The sequence below is a fragment of the Sorex fumeus genome, unplaced genomic scaffold, assembly GCF_029834395.1.
Source record: "Sorex fumeus unplaced genomic scaffold, SorFum_2.1 ptg000061l, whole genome shotgun sequence".
Taxonomy (NCBI): domain Eukaryota; kingdom Metazoa; phylum Chordata; class Mammalia; order Eulipotyphla; family Soricidae; genus Sorex; species Sorex fumeus.
The window spans coordinates 11,958,007-11,973,299 of NW_026606118.1; the positions used below are offsets into that span (position 1 = coordinate 11,958,007).

Below are 15,293 nucleotides of genomic sequence, written 5' to 3' on the forward strand. Positions count from 1 at the left end.
GGAATAGCTTGGCAAGGTGAATCTGCTTTTACAGCTCTAAAATTGAAAAAATACAAATACTTATTTTTAAAATTCCTTAACAAAAATTTAACACCCAAATATAGACACTAATTGTGTAACTGAAACCCAAGCACAAAAATTTGTAAGTCTACATCTGTACCTCATGGTGTTTCACTAATAAAAATTTAAAAAATAAAAATAAATAAAATACAAAAAAATGGAAAGCCTGAGTACAAAACAACAAATGTGAAGTCGATGACTAATACTATTTAATGTTGACATTCCACTTAAGTGCTAACATTCTGGATATACTGAATTTAATAAAATACAACATTAAAATTGATTTTAACACTTTCTTTTACTTTTTAAATGTGTCTATTGAGGAAGAATTATTTTAGTTTGGGGACCACATCTTGCAGTGCTCAGGGATTACTCCTGGCTATGTGCTCAGGATTCACTCCTGGTGGGGCTCAGAAACATTTGTGGTGCCGGGGATGGAACCTGGGTTAATTGTATGCAAAGCAAGTGACCCACCTGCTGTACCACCTCTCTGGCTCCAGGAAAGTATTGTTAGAAACATTTTTTTAACATTTAATCAATGATACTCACTGCGACAAGCATTTTATATGTTAATTCTATATTGTCAAATTTTATTGAGTTTATCACTAGGTTTTATCACTAGTCTGTGCAAATCAAAGCAATAATGGGTTTTAAAACAACTATAATACTTTAGACGTCAATTTTTTGACATCTATATTGTCAAATTTTCTTGAGCAAAGTCAGTCCAATGAATATATAAGAAGAGATCATCTAGGTAAATGTATCTTCCACTTATTAAGGAAACAGCCTTGTTCCTGACGCCCCATTCGCTCTCAATGGAACGACCATCTCCGAATGCAACAGCTATGTCTACCTAGGTCGAGAGGTCAACATGACAAATGACCTGGCACCCGAGCTGCGCAGGAGGAAGAGAGCGGCTTGGAACGCCTTCAAGAACGTCGAAGAAATAGCTAAGAGGACGAAGAACCTCCGGCTCCGGGCACATCTCTTTGATTCCACTGTTCTTCCTGCATTAACATATGCCTCAGAGACCTGGGCCCTACGCAAACAAGATGAGAACGCCATTCAGGTCTCCCAAAGAAGAATAGAAAGAGCTATGCTTGGAATAACACGTTTCACTCAAATGAGAGAACGAATCCGGAGTTCTGACATCCGTCGATGATCAAGGATCAGGGACGCTGTCTCATATGCCAAGGTGTCGAAAATCAGATGGGCTGGTCAGGTAATGAGATTTAAAGACGACCGTTGGACTAGAGCTGTTACTGATTGGATTCCACGGGATGTCAAGAGACCGCGTGGCCGCCCACCTACCAGATGGTCAGACTTCTTTGTCAAGATCATGAACGATCGGTTTGAGGCCCTCCATGTTCCCGGAGCGAAGAGATGCCATTGGGCTACACTAGCACGCGACAGGGACAAATGGAGACGTTACTGGCGCCCGCTCGAGCAAATCGACGACTAACGGGAAGTTAAGTTAAGTTAAGTTAATATACAAGATAAAAATATGTCTGAGTCCCAAGTTTAACAACAGATACAGGATAAAATAAAAAAAAACACTTCTGATTCCTCTGAGAATAGAGCAGTTTTCATTAGTTTGTTGACTATATTTGACAAAGAGATATAAGACCCTTTTGAGAAAAACACGTTCAGTGTAGACATGAAGAGTTCAGTCTAATAACAGACAGGCAGGTTTTCAGTGTGTTGGATTCAACAAAATATATTTGATTGTCCTGGCAAAGAATATGCTCTATCAAGGAAATAGGGAATAGTGAAAGACTGTCTACATCTCAGGTATTTTTTTTTTCATTTCAATAGAGTTGAAATGCTTAACCAGTGCTGTGTGGACAATTAGAAAAACCCATATTCTCAGGTTTATATCCCACAAGGGACTCTTTAGTATCCCACAAGGGACACTACATATTTTGGCCATTCTATTGCCCTTGATCTACCCCTAAGGAACATCTTAGGTTAAATGGTCCCTGTTTTTCAAGGGAAAAAAAGCCTTGGAAACCACAAGAAAGCAAATACAGAAGCTTTGCTCATGGTATCTTCCTAAAATTGAAAGCTTTTATAATCTGTTTCTTTATTCTCACTTACCCTAATCAGAACAAATTCAATTCAGTGCCACCAAAAAAAAAAAATATCTGGCCAAATGCCTGAAGGGAGTGATTCAATGTGCTAGGTGCTGATTATTCTAAGGGAACAGGAAACCCCTCCAGACTGGCATCATCATTTTTTCCCCTTTTTACCTATTCATGAAAATGAATCATTATTATAAAACTAGCAATATGGGAAAAGATCAAACAAATTTGTAAGGACTCGAGGCAAGACAGAAATGCCTCTAAGTTCACTGAATGAACAAGAAGAGTAGAATCATTGTACAAGTGCAAATAGAAGCTTCTTGGAACACACTGAGTAGGAACCAAAAAATGAAGCATAGACCTAGGGTTCATGGTCTGGTCACTCTTTCTAATCATTAAGAAATAAAATTAGTCTCCTTCTAAGACACCTGCAACCATTCTAGAACTTCAGATGGCTCCAGTTTGCAAAGCTCTTCTATCTGAATTTCTTTTCTGGCAAGATAACCTAGACATACTGGTGGTAGAGTGCTGGCCTAATTCAGTCCTTAATGGTTCCCCCCAAAAGAAGTGATCTCAGTAGCAGTTAGCCATGCCAATTAGTTCGCTTATTTTTTGTCATCCATCTAGACAAAAATAGCTTTGAACTATGAAAACAAAAATAATTTTTCTCTTATTTAAAAATATGTATATATTCTTTCCTTCACTGCTTCTCCCCTTCCTCAATATCAAGAAATTGTCCTTGAACAGAGGCCAGACCCTGAAAATTACTCAGAGCATTATAGTGACACATCAAAGAGAGAGCAGACCAGGAAATTAATTGCGACTGTTTCTTTTGAACACTAACAAGTGCCTTAACTGGTGTGTAGGAGTGTCAAAATCCAAGAATGCAAAGGGGAGGACTTTAGAGGAAGAATACAAATTGGAATGCAGCTGACCATCTGAATTTATTTTCTTGTCTAGTAAAATTAGCAAGCAACGTGTTCCAAAAAAACCAACTCTTGCCAACCGAAGGACTATTTTCCCCCCTCTTTTCCAAAATGTGACAACTAGCAGTGAACTATTAGTTTAAATCTTGAGTTACAGGCAAGGAAATATTGAATAAAATGGATGCTGTTTTAAAAAATTATGTGCAATTAAGTAAGCAGTAACATTGTGCAATTTTAAGAATTTGTCTTTCAGTTATTTTTTAAATTCTTATATGATTCACTTCTACAGTGCAATAAAATATTTCATACTAAAAAACAGATTATGCCTATTGAGATTATAGCACTAACATAAAAGCTTACTAAATTTTAATTCTATATGCAAATTTGTAGAGAGTGAATCTAAGATATTGTTCCATAAATTAGAATAAAACTTATTAATTGAGAAGAGCAATCCTGCAAATGATACTGAAGGAAAAGAATACTTACTCCAGTTAAAATAGATGATTTTCAGATCTTTAGAACAATATCTAATTAACTTTTAATTATAGACCACTCTTATCTACTCTTTAAAGTAGAATCCACGGTCTGATCGTCTTCCTCTTTTAAAAAATTGAAACATTGGCCACCCACCAGCACTGCTCTACAATTCCCAACTAAATCTCCAAGGTGATGCAAACCAAGCAGCTAAGGCTCCTGGAAACACCGGTCCCCACAGCCGAAAGCTCTGAACACCCCAGCAGGTGGGTACTCACAGCACCCTTGTGGCCGAAACCTGGGAAGCCACACCCAATTCCAGAGCACCAGCGACGCTACTCTACTGTTTCACTAATATTCTCTGCAGAGATGCCAAACGGCAAACAATTTCAGGTACCTGATGTCCAGACTGAGAGCTCTGGTCGTTTTCGGATTTAGGGTGGGTAGCCTATCCTCAAACCCCTACTTCCGGAAGTCCCGGCAGCCAAGCTCATCTTCCACAATCACCACCATGTCAACTCATGCATTGGTCCAGACCATAGATCCTGAAGTCTCTGGACCACAGAGCTGAGTACATTGCCTCAATACTGAAATTCCAGTAGGAGCACATCAAATTAGATGGAAAAATAACATAGAAGTCAACTAAACTCAACAAATAAAAGCAATAATACAAATGGCTCAGCTAGTGACAAACAGCTTCATAAATTCTTTATATATATATATATATATATATATATATATATATTTTATTAGTGAAACACCATGAGGTACAGTTGTAGACTTACAAATTTTTGTGCTTGGGTTTCGATTATACAATGATCAAATATCCATCCCTTCACCAGTGCCCATTTTCCACCACCACGGATCCCAGCATCCCTCCCACCCCCATCCCCCCCATCCCACCCTGCCTCTGTGGCAGGGCATTCCCTTTTGTTCTCTCTCTCCTTTTGGGTTGTGTGGTCTGCAAAAGAGGCACTGAGTGGCAATCATGTTCGGTCCATAGTCTACTTTCAACATGCATCTTCCATCCTGGGGGGATCCTCCCAAAACCCTTTATTTGGTGCTCCCTTCTCTATCTGAGCTCCCCTTTCCCCTAGAATGCCCGGCTGGCCTCTAAGCCATGGAGTAATCCTCCTGGAGTAATCCTCCTCCATATCTCGGCTATTCTTGGGTATTAATCTCCTATTTTGTTACTTTATGTCCCCCAGATGAATGCAATCTTTCTATATCTGTCCCTCTCTTTCTGACTCATTTCGTTTAGCATGATACTTTCCATGCAGTACCACTTTCATGTAAATTTCATGACTTCATCTTTTCTAACAGCTACATAGTACTCCATTGTGTAGATGTACCAAAGTTTCTTTAACCAGTCATCTGTTCTTGGAGAGCTTCATAAATTCTTAAACAAGGACTTAGCAACCCTATGATCAGTTATAACAATGTTCACATAAATTTTTTATACTTAATGATTTTAATATTGGAGCCTTGTTATCTAATCAATTTCAGTTCTAGAATTGTATCAACAGTTGCTGCCTTTGTCTACATGAAAATAAAATTTAAAATTTAATAAAAAATAAATTGAAGTATCATTGCATTATAACAGAACAGTTTCAAGTATCAATATTCATACATCTGCTATATTAATTTCACCACTAAAAGTTAAACCCTACCTCATCATCTATTTGTTCCATTTCTCCATTTTACTTATTTCATTTAATGTGATCCCTCCAGGCCCATTAATATTGCTGCAAATGGCAGGATTTGCCTTTTGTTATAGTTGTGATAATATGTCACATTATAGTTGTGATAATATGAGTTTATATGCCACACCTTTAAAAATACACCTTTTAGTTTATAGGCACATAGGTACTTTTCAGTTATTGTAAATAATACTGTAATAAATATGGATGTATTATTACAGTTTTGTATTAGGAGAGTAAATATTTATAAATGGGAAAACAGGATTTGTAGAAGTATTTTTTTATATTTTTTTGAAATATTACCCTGTTTTCCACAACAACTGCTCCAATAAAATTCCTACTTGAAGTATAACAAGATTTCTTCTCCTCATATCTTCTCCAATACTTGTTTGTCTTCAGGGTAGTAGCCATTCTCACTGGGATTGGAGCAACAACACAGTGGGTAGGGTGTTTTTGCCTTGCATGCAGCCGACCCGGGTTCAATTCCTCCATCCCTCTCGGAGAGCCCGGTATCCCACCCGCACAACAGAGCCTGGCAAGCTCCCCATAGCGAATTTGATATGCAAAAACGGTAACAACAAGTCTTACGATGGAGACATTACTGGTGTCCGCTCAAGCAAATCAATGAATAACAGGAGGGCAGTGCTACAGTGCTATGAGTATGGAATAATAAACCGGCATGTTATAGAATAGTGTATCATTACTACTATGAGTTTAATTCTCCCCAAAATAAATAATGCTGAACTTTCATTTAATGTATCCTTTAGTTATTTGTATATCTTCTTTGATGCAGCATTTATTCATATCCGTAATTCATTTTTGATCAGGTTGTTCCTTTTTAAATAACTGAATTATATTACACTCTATGTGGGCGATACCCAACTGTGTTTGGATCTTACTCCTGTCTCTGTGCTTGGGGATCACTACTTATAGTGCTTAGGGGACCATGTTCAAGTCAGGGATCAAACTAGGACTGACTTCTGAAAGGTCAGCAACTTAACCACTATACTATCTTCCCAGTCCCCTCCCAGCTATCTTCATCTACCTCATCATACTAGTCCTGAAAGTAAATCCCAAAGTTTACTTTATTATTTTATTTATATGTGAACAATTTTATATAAACAAGTATTTTATTTGCATATGTAACAATAAAGTTCAGGACAGGAACCTAAAACACAACAAATCATGACAAAAACCTAAGAGGAATTAACCCAATATATTTACTGTTCATTTTCTCCACAAATCACTTGAGATTAACCAGCCAAAATCCAATTCTCCAAATTTTGATCTGTATTTATCCCTCTCGGAGAGCCCAACAAGCTAACAAGAGTATCTCACCCACACGGCAGAGCTTGGCAAGCTACCCGTGACGTATTTGATATGCCAAACACAGTAACAACAAGTCTCACAATGATGGAGACGTTACTGGGCCCGCTCAAGCAAATCGATGAACAATGGGAGGACAGTGCTATTTATCCCAAAATCTAGTGTAAAAGTTGCCTGTATTGGACAAATGGTGTGCTTTCCAACATGCTGTTCTTGAGGCCCATCACTTCAGAATATAATTAATGTAATAGGGGATTATTCATTTTTTAGTGGTAAATAAATTAAAATAAGCAGTTACAAAGGTCGAAATCTAATCTGACTGGTGTCCTTAAAAGAATAGGTTATTTACACAAAAGAGGTACCAAGGATACAAGGTCTTAGACCCCCTTCAAGGCTCATCCTCTCAACTTGCTACCAAAACTGTAAACCACTTTTAGTTCTACTTAGTTTACCTTGAAATTTCTGAAAGTGCTTCATTAGTCAATAACTTATTTTCATTTACTTACATATTGCTCAATACTTGACTCACCATTTTTGCTGCATACCAAACATTCCTTCTATAATCTCATACTTTGGACTTAAAAAAGATCCTCTAAAATTTTTCTAAGTGATTATTATTTTGGTAAAGCACTGTCTTACAATTCTATCATATCACTTTTATTTTTAATAGAGGAGTTTAGCATATATATGTATGTATACATGTATATATATATAAAATTCAAAGTTGAAAATCACACCCTTCGATTCAATTATAATTCTACCCCTTCTCATGCTCATAATTGTTACTGAGAAATTAACTGTCTACTCTTCCTTTGAAAGTGATTTGTCTTTTCTCTCTGGTTGCATTTATGGTAAACTCTCTATTTAATGTTCTGCCATATACTGAAGTAGACTTTAGATTTTTTTTTCTTTTCCTACTTGCGATTCACAGTCTTCTGGAATTTTGATTGGGGACAGATATTCTATTAAACGCTTTGAGTGGGAAATCTTTGAGGCCCAGCTTGAAATTCCATTCCTTAGGGAAGATCTTTCACTTACCATCAACGTGGATCACATAAGACCCAAAAGTCTAGCTATGGTTCTTGGATTACGTGCTAGCTGAAGGCTTACAAAGGAACCATATTTTGTTGACTTTTTTTCCACTTTTTAAAAAATTAATCTATTTATTGAATCACCATGAGAAAAGTTACAAAGCTTTCAAGTGTAAGTCTCGATTATACAATGGGCAAACACCCATCTCTTCACCAGTGCATATTTTCCACCACCAAGAACCCCAATATACCTCCCCTATCCCACCTCTCCTGATGTCTGTGAGGCAGATGATTTCCACTTAACTCTCTCTCTACTTTGATTACATTATTTAGACAAAAGATGCACCATTATTATTTGGAATTTTCCCCCAACAATCAGACCTGCTGAAAAGGCATTGTGAAATAATTTGTTTTCTATTGCTGGCTATGATGACCATATGATGTCACATGGCATCTGGATTTCTGATATTTTACTAATTAAGTCTGGAGGGATTTCTGCCAAAAGCCATACAGTTACAAGATTGGTTTGTGTGCCTCTGGGCATGGCTGAGCTGTAGAGCTGCTGGGGGGGGGGGGCAACTCTAGGTCTTGGTGGGGCGGGAAGGACATGCCAGTTCCGCCCCCCCATCCCATGAGGCCGCAGTTGCCCCATCACCGCCAGCTCATACCTGGCTGTCCAATAAGCTCTGAGGCGGCGACCACCATGCTGCAGGGGAGGGGGGGGGTAGTGGGGAGGTGGGAGTGGAAGGCAGAAGAGACAGACACCATTTCACTCCCAGGGGAGCACAGCACCATAGTTCAATGCATAGTCCATTCACATTTCTGCCAAAAGCTTCTGGGCTCCAAATTAGGTACATGTTTCTCTGGGGCCACAGCAGTACCGGAGAGTTGCTCGTGGGGGGGGGGGGGCAACTCTCAACCTCGGTGGGGTGGGAAGGATGTTGATTTTCAAGAAAAATATAATTTCCTTTATACTCTCAATAACCAAAGTTACATCAAGCAAGTTTTGTTACTGGTGCTTAGTGCCCAGAGTATATTTCTTCTTTATTCTAAAACCAAGGGTATACTTTTCAGAATTTTGAAGCTATGTGGGCATCTTTTACAAAATTGGTGATGACAGATCTTCATAAATATCTGCAGGTTGCCTGATTTCTCAGAACATCAGCTTCCATTTTCTTTCATTCTCTATAATATTGTACTTTCTGGACAGATCAGTGATACATTTTGGAAAATTCTACTTAACATTGGGTAGATGTTTGTAGTCATTTCCAGTGCATTTTCTGTGCTTTCTAGTCAGAAATAGTCTATACTACCAAAAAAAGAAAGCTTCAAAATAAACTACTAAAAACGTCAGAGCCTCAGAACGGCAGACCAATGGAACAGGGTTGAATACACTGACATCTCCCCTCAATCATATGATCATCTAATCTTTGATAAAGGTGCAAGTAATGTGAAGTGGAGTAAGGAAAGCCTCTTTAACAAATTGTGCTGGCATCACTGGACGGCTACATGCAAAAAAATGGGCTCAGTACTCTGCCTAACACCGTGTAAAAAAGTAAGATCAAAATGGATTAAAGACCTCAACATCAGACCAGAAACCATAAGGTACATTGAAGACAAAGTTGGCAAAACCCTCCATGACATTGAAGCTAATGGAATCTTCAAAGATGCCACGCCACTGGCCGAGCAAGTGAAAACAGAGATAGATAAATGGGACTATCTTAAACTAAGAAGCTTCTGCACCTCCAAAGAAACAGTGACCAAAATACAAAGACAGTCTACAGAATGGGAAAGGATATTCACCGAATACACATCTGACAAGGGGTTGATATCCAGGATATACAAAATACTGGTTAAACTCCACAAGAAGAAAACATCCAACCCCATCCAAAAATGGGGCAATGAAATGAACAGAAACTTTCTCAAAGAAGAAATCCGAATGGCAAAAAAGCACATGAGAAAATGCTCTACATCATTAATCATCAGGGAGATGCAGATCAAAACCACAATGAGATACCATCTCACACCTCAGAGACTGGCCCACATTCAAAAGAACAAAAGCAACCGATGCTGGCGCAGATGTGGCGAGAAAGGGACACTCCTTCACTGTTGGTGGGAATGTCCACTGGTTCAGACCTTCTGGAAAACAGTATGGACGATTCTCAAAAAATTAGAAATTGAGCTCCCATTTGACCCAGCAATACCACTCCTGGGAATATATCCCAGAGAGGCAAAAATGTATAGTCGAAGTGACATCTGCACTTGTTTGTTCATTGCAGCACTCTTTACAATAGCCAGAAACTGGAAGAAACCTGAATGCCCAAGAACAGATGACTGGTTAAAGAAACTTTGGTACATCTACACAATGGAGTACTATGTAGCTGTTAGAAAAGATGAAGTCATGAAATTTACATACAAGTGGTACAACATGGAAAGTATCATGCTAAACGAAATGAGTCAGAAAGAGAGGGATAGACATACAAAGATTGCATTCATCTGGGGGATATAAAGTAACAAAATATGAGATTAATACCCAAGAATAGCTGAGATCAGCACCAGGAGGATTACTCCATAGCTTAGTGGCCAGTCGGGCATTCTAGAGGAAAGGGCAGCTCAGATAGAGAAGGGAACACCAAATAAAGGGTGTTTGGAGGATCCTCCCAGGAGGGGAGATGCATGTCGAAAGTGGACTATGGACTGAACATGTTTGCCACTCAATGCCTCTTTTGCAGACCACAACACCCAAAAGGAGAGAGAGAACACAGGGGATTGCCCTGCCACAGAGGCAGGGAGGGGATGGGGGGATAGGGTGGGGGGGATATTATCCATGGTGGTGGAAAATGGGCACTGGTGGAGGGATGGGTATCTGATCATTGTATAATCAAACCCAAGCACAAAAAATTGTAAATCTACAACTGTACCTCATGGTGTTTCACTAATAAAAAAAAATTTAAAAAAAACATCAGAGCCTCAATTCACAATTTATTTCTATTTGAGTGGGAGATTAAATTTTAATGACTTATTTATACAGTTACCTGAAGTTTTACATAGATACATATTTTAAATGCCTGTAGTTATGTGTTATGAGGGAAGGAATACCATAACAGAATAGTGAAAGGACTGTCTAAATAAAGAGGAGAGCAAAGTACAAAGGGTCAAGTATTTAAGATGTTAGGTGAGAATGACAAATAAATATTAAGATTTTAATTTCTATCAGTGACTTAAAATTTTACCTTTTGAATTTTGTTATTTCTATGTTGTGCTCTTTTGAATAAGACACAACTAAACTTTTATGAATAGAATAAAACAACATCTAATTCTAATAGCATAATTCTAATAGCATCTAATGCTAATAGCATAATCACAATAATTGGTACTGGCAAAAGTGAATAACCATTTGTGAAAAACTGAAGCTGGGTCCATATCTCACATAGTTTCTACTAAAGTAAATTCAAACTGGGTCAGAGACCTTGATATCAAGCTAGAATTTATATAATACATTGAGGAAAATATGCTTTCAGACATCATTGTCAAAGGTGACTTCAATGATACAATACCGTTCACAAGAGCAAGAAACAGCACTTAAAAAATAAATTGGACTATATAAAATTAAATATTTTTGCATGGTAAAAAAATACAAAAACTAAAAGACAGCTAACTAAATGAGAGAAAATATTGTCAATGAACAACTCAGATCATGCAACAACTGGAATGGGAAGGAATGGGAATGGGAAGGAATGGGAGTGAAGATAGATGGTCGGCAACTACACCACCTCCGCTTTGCTGATGACATTGTTTTAATAACACCAAACATCAGCCAAGCGGCACAAATGCTGGCCGACTTTGACCGTGAGTGTGGAAAGGTAGGACTACAGCTGAATCTTATGAAGACAATGTTTATGAGAAACAGCCTCGTTCCTGACACCCCATTCACTCTCAACGGAACAACCATCTCCGAATGCAACAGCTATGTGTACCTAGGTTGAGAAGTCAACATGACAAATGACCTGGCACCCGAGCTGCGCAGGAGGAAGAGAGCGGCTTGGAACGCCTTCAAGAACATGGAAGAAATAGCTAAGAGGACGAAGAACCTCCTGCTCTGGGCACATCTCTTTGATTCCACTGTTCTTCCTGCATTAACATATGCCTCAGAGACCTGGGCCCTACGCAAACAAGATGAGAACGCTATTCAGGTCTCCCAAAGAATAGAAAGAGCTATGCTTGGAATATCACGTTTCACTCAAATGAGAGAAAGAATCCGGAGTTCTGACATCCGTCGACGATCAAGAATCAGGGACGCTGTCTCATTTGCCAAGGTGTCGAAAATCAGGTGGGCTGGTCACGTAATGAGATTTAAAGACGACCGCTGGACTAGAGCTGTTACCGACTGGATTCCACGGGATATCAAAAGACCGCGTGGCCGCCCACCTACCCGATGGTCAGACTTCTTCGTCAAGATCATGAACGATCAGTTTGAGGCTCTTCATATTCCCAGAGTGAACAGATGCCATTGGGCTACACTAGCACGCGACAGGGACAAATGGAGACGTTACTGGTGCCCGCTCGAGCAAATCGATGACTAACGGGAAGTTAAGTGATTAAGTGATTAAGTGAACAACTCAGACAAAGAGTTGACATACAGAATATATAAAGTACTCAAAAGATCAACAACAAAAGATCAAAAGTTCTCATTGAAAAAAGGGGAGACAAGGGCTGGAGTGATAGTACAGAAGATAGGGCATTTTCCTTGCCAACCTGGGTTTGATTCCCAGCATTCCATATGTTCTCCCCCGAGTACTGCCAGGAGTAATTCCTGAGTGCAAAGCCAGGAGTAACCTCTGTGCATAGCTGGGTGTGACCCAAAAAGCAAATAAATAAATAAATAAATGGGGGAGAGTAGAAATGAACAGAGACTTCTCTGAGGAAGATCACTGGATGACCAACAGGCACAGAAAAAATTGCTCATCATCACTTATCATTAGTCAAGTCCAATCAAGATGACATAAGATACCGTCTCACACCAGTGAGAATAGCACGTATCCAGAATGTTGAGAACAATCTATGTTGGCAGGGGTCTAGTGAAAGAGGAACTCTCACCCACTGGGAATATTGCCTGGTTAAACTTTATAGAAAACATTATGGAGATATTTCAGTAAAGTAAGAATTGAGCTGCCCAGCAATTCTACTTGCATGTATCTAACTGCAAAGACACAAAAACATTCATTCAGAGAAACAAAATGCACACCATGATTCATTGCAGCACTTCATATGATAGCTAAGATATGGAGTCAACCTAGATGCACAATGATAGATAAATGAGTCATGGAGATGTGGTATATATATACACAATGGAATACTATGCAGCTATTTGGAAAGATAAAATGCAATTTGCTACAAAGATGGCATTGGAATCACTGTCACTATCACTGTCCTCCCGTTGTTCATCAATTTTCTGGAGCAGGCCCAGTAATGTCACCATTGTGAGACTTATTGATACTGTGTTTGGCATATCGAATACATCAGGGATGGCTTGCCAGGCTTTGCCATGTGGGCGAGAAGCTCTCAGTAGCTTGCTGGGCTCTCTGAGAGAGGCAGAGGAATCGAACCTGAGTGAACTGGTTCAGCCGCGTGCAAGGCAAATGCCCTACTGCTGTACTATTGCCCCCCCCCCCTCTCTCTCTCTCTTTTTTTTTAAATTTTCCAAATTGCTGTATTTTAAACAAATTGTTTTCTGGATATACCGTGATTTCCAATACTGGTAACAGTGAGGTTTCACACATGCACATTCGAAGCCCACAAACAAGAATGCCTGCCTGCCCCACCCCGACCCATCCCTGGGTGAGCTCCGTTCTATAGACACCTACGTCTGCTGCCTTTGGCCAGCACATTCCCTTACTATGTTTCTTTGTATCCCACAGCTGACAGTGGTCACTCACTCTGCATCTGCCCACCCTCTTCTGACTGACTTAACTCAGCCCAAGTATCTCCTGGTTCATCCATGAGCGGCAAATAGCATAATTTCATGTTTTCTTACAGCTGAGTAGTATTTGTGTGTGTGTGAGTGAGTGAGTGAGTGAGTGAGTGAGTGAGTGAGTGAGTGAGAGACAGAGACAGAGAGACAGAGTTTCTGTAGTATCAAGCCATCTGATCTCGGACCCTCCCTCGGGTTGCACCCTGATTTCAGTAACTGAACAGTGCCACCATGCATGCAGACCACAAATATCTTTTCAAGCTCTGGGCCTTTGGCAGACACCAAGAAGCGGAGCTGTATATCATGTTAAATGAAATAAATCAGAAGGAGGACAAACACAGGATGATCTCATTTATCTGTGGTATATAGAATAACTGGAAGTGGGAATGCAGTGTTTGAAAGGGAAAATACCAAATCACTCTTGGCCCTGGACTATAGGGAGGAGAAGGACAGAGAAGGAAAGAAATTGAGGAGTGAAGAAGAGATAGAACCCGAGGATGCAAAAAAGCACAGTAGTAATGACAACTGTACGTATATGTTCATTGCAGCACTGTTCACAATAGCCAAAATCCGGAAACAACCTAAGTACCCTAGAACAGATGACTAGTTAAAGAAACTTCGGTACATGTACATAATGGAATAATATGCAGCTGTTAGGAGAGATGAGATTTTCTTATAAATGGATAGACATGGAGAGAATCATGCTAAGTGAAATGAATCAGAAAGAGAGAGACAGACATAGAAGGACTGCACTCATTGTGGAATATAGAACAACATAAAGTGAGGCTGACACCTAAGGATAGTAGATACAGGGGACAGAGAGATTGCTCCATAGCTGGAAGCCTGCCTCATGAGCAAAGGGGAGAAGGCAGCTGGAATAGAGAAGGGATCACTAAGAAAATGATGGCTTGAGGAACCGATTGGGATGGGAAATATATGCTGAAAGTAGATAGTGGACCAAACATGATAACCTCAGAGTACCTGCATTGCAAACCATAATGCCCCAAAGTAGAGAGAGAGTATGGGGAATCATGTCTGTCATGGAGGCAGGGGGAGGATGGGAAAGGTAGGGTATACCAGGGATACTGGTAGTGGGGAATGTGCACTGGTTGGAGGGACGGGTGTTTGATCATTGTGTGATTGTAACCCAAACATGAAAGCTTGTAACTATCTCTCAGTGATTCAATAAAAAGGAAAAAAAAGAAGACCTAGACGGGAAGCAATGAACAACAATGGTCAAGGGGATTCAAACACATCAATGGTATGAATGAATGTTATACTTAAATATCCAAATCATAGAGTCAACAACACTGCAAACATAGTTCCAAACTCAAAAAGGTGCTTGTCAAGGTGACAGGCTGGGTATAGTGTTAGGAGGTAGCAAGGACCCTGGGTATCCTGGTGGAGGCAAGAAGACACTGGTGATGGAATTGATGCTGGAATATAATATGTCTAAAACCCAGCTGTGAATAACTTTATAAATCATGTGACTTTAGTAAAAATTTTTAATATAAAAAACATTCAAAATAAGCCAGATGTTCCTTGGTGAAATGTACCAAGCATTTGTACTAGAATCAATGTACCAGAATTAATACCAGTGCTTCTCAAACTTTTCCAAAAGAAGTTGTAGATAAGAAAATGTGCCTCAATTCATTTTTTTCAATGCCAGAATGGCCCTGACACCAAGGCCAGAGAAAGAAGAACTACAGAAAAACACAGGCAAT

The 15,293-nt window shown here is 39.4% G+C and overlaps 1 protein-coding gene across 1 annotated transcript in view; it reads right to left on the reverse strand.

Annotated features, from left to right (window-relative positions):
- Nucleotides 1-15,293, reverse strand: part of ESR1 (estrogen receptor 1) — a 297,894-nt gene that overhangs the window by 117,305 nt on the left and 165,296 nt on the right. The window lies entirely within an intron of this gene.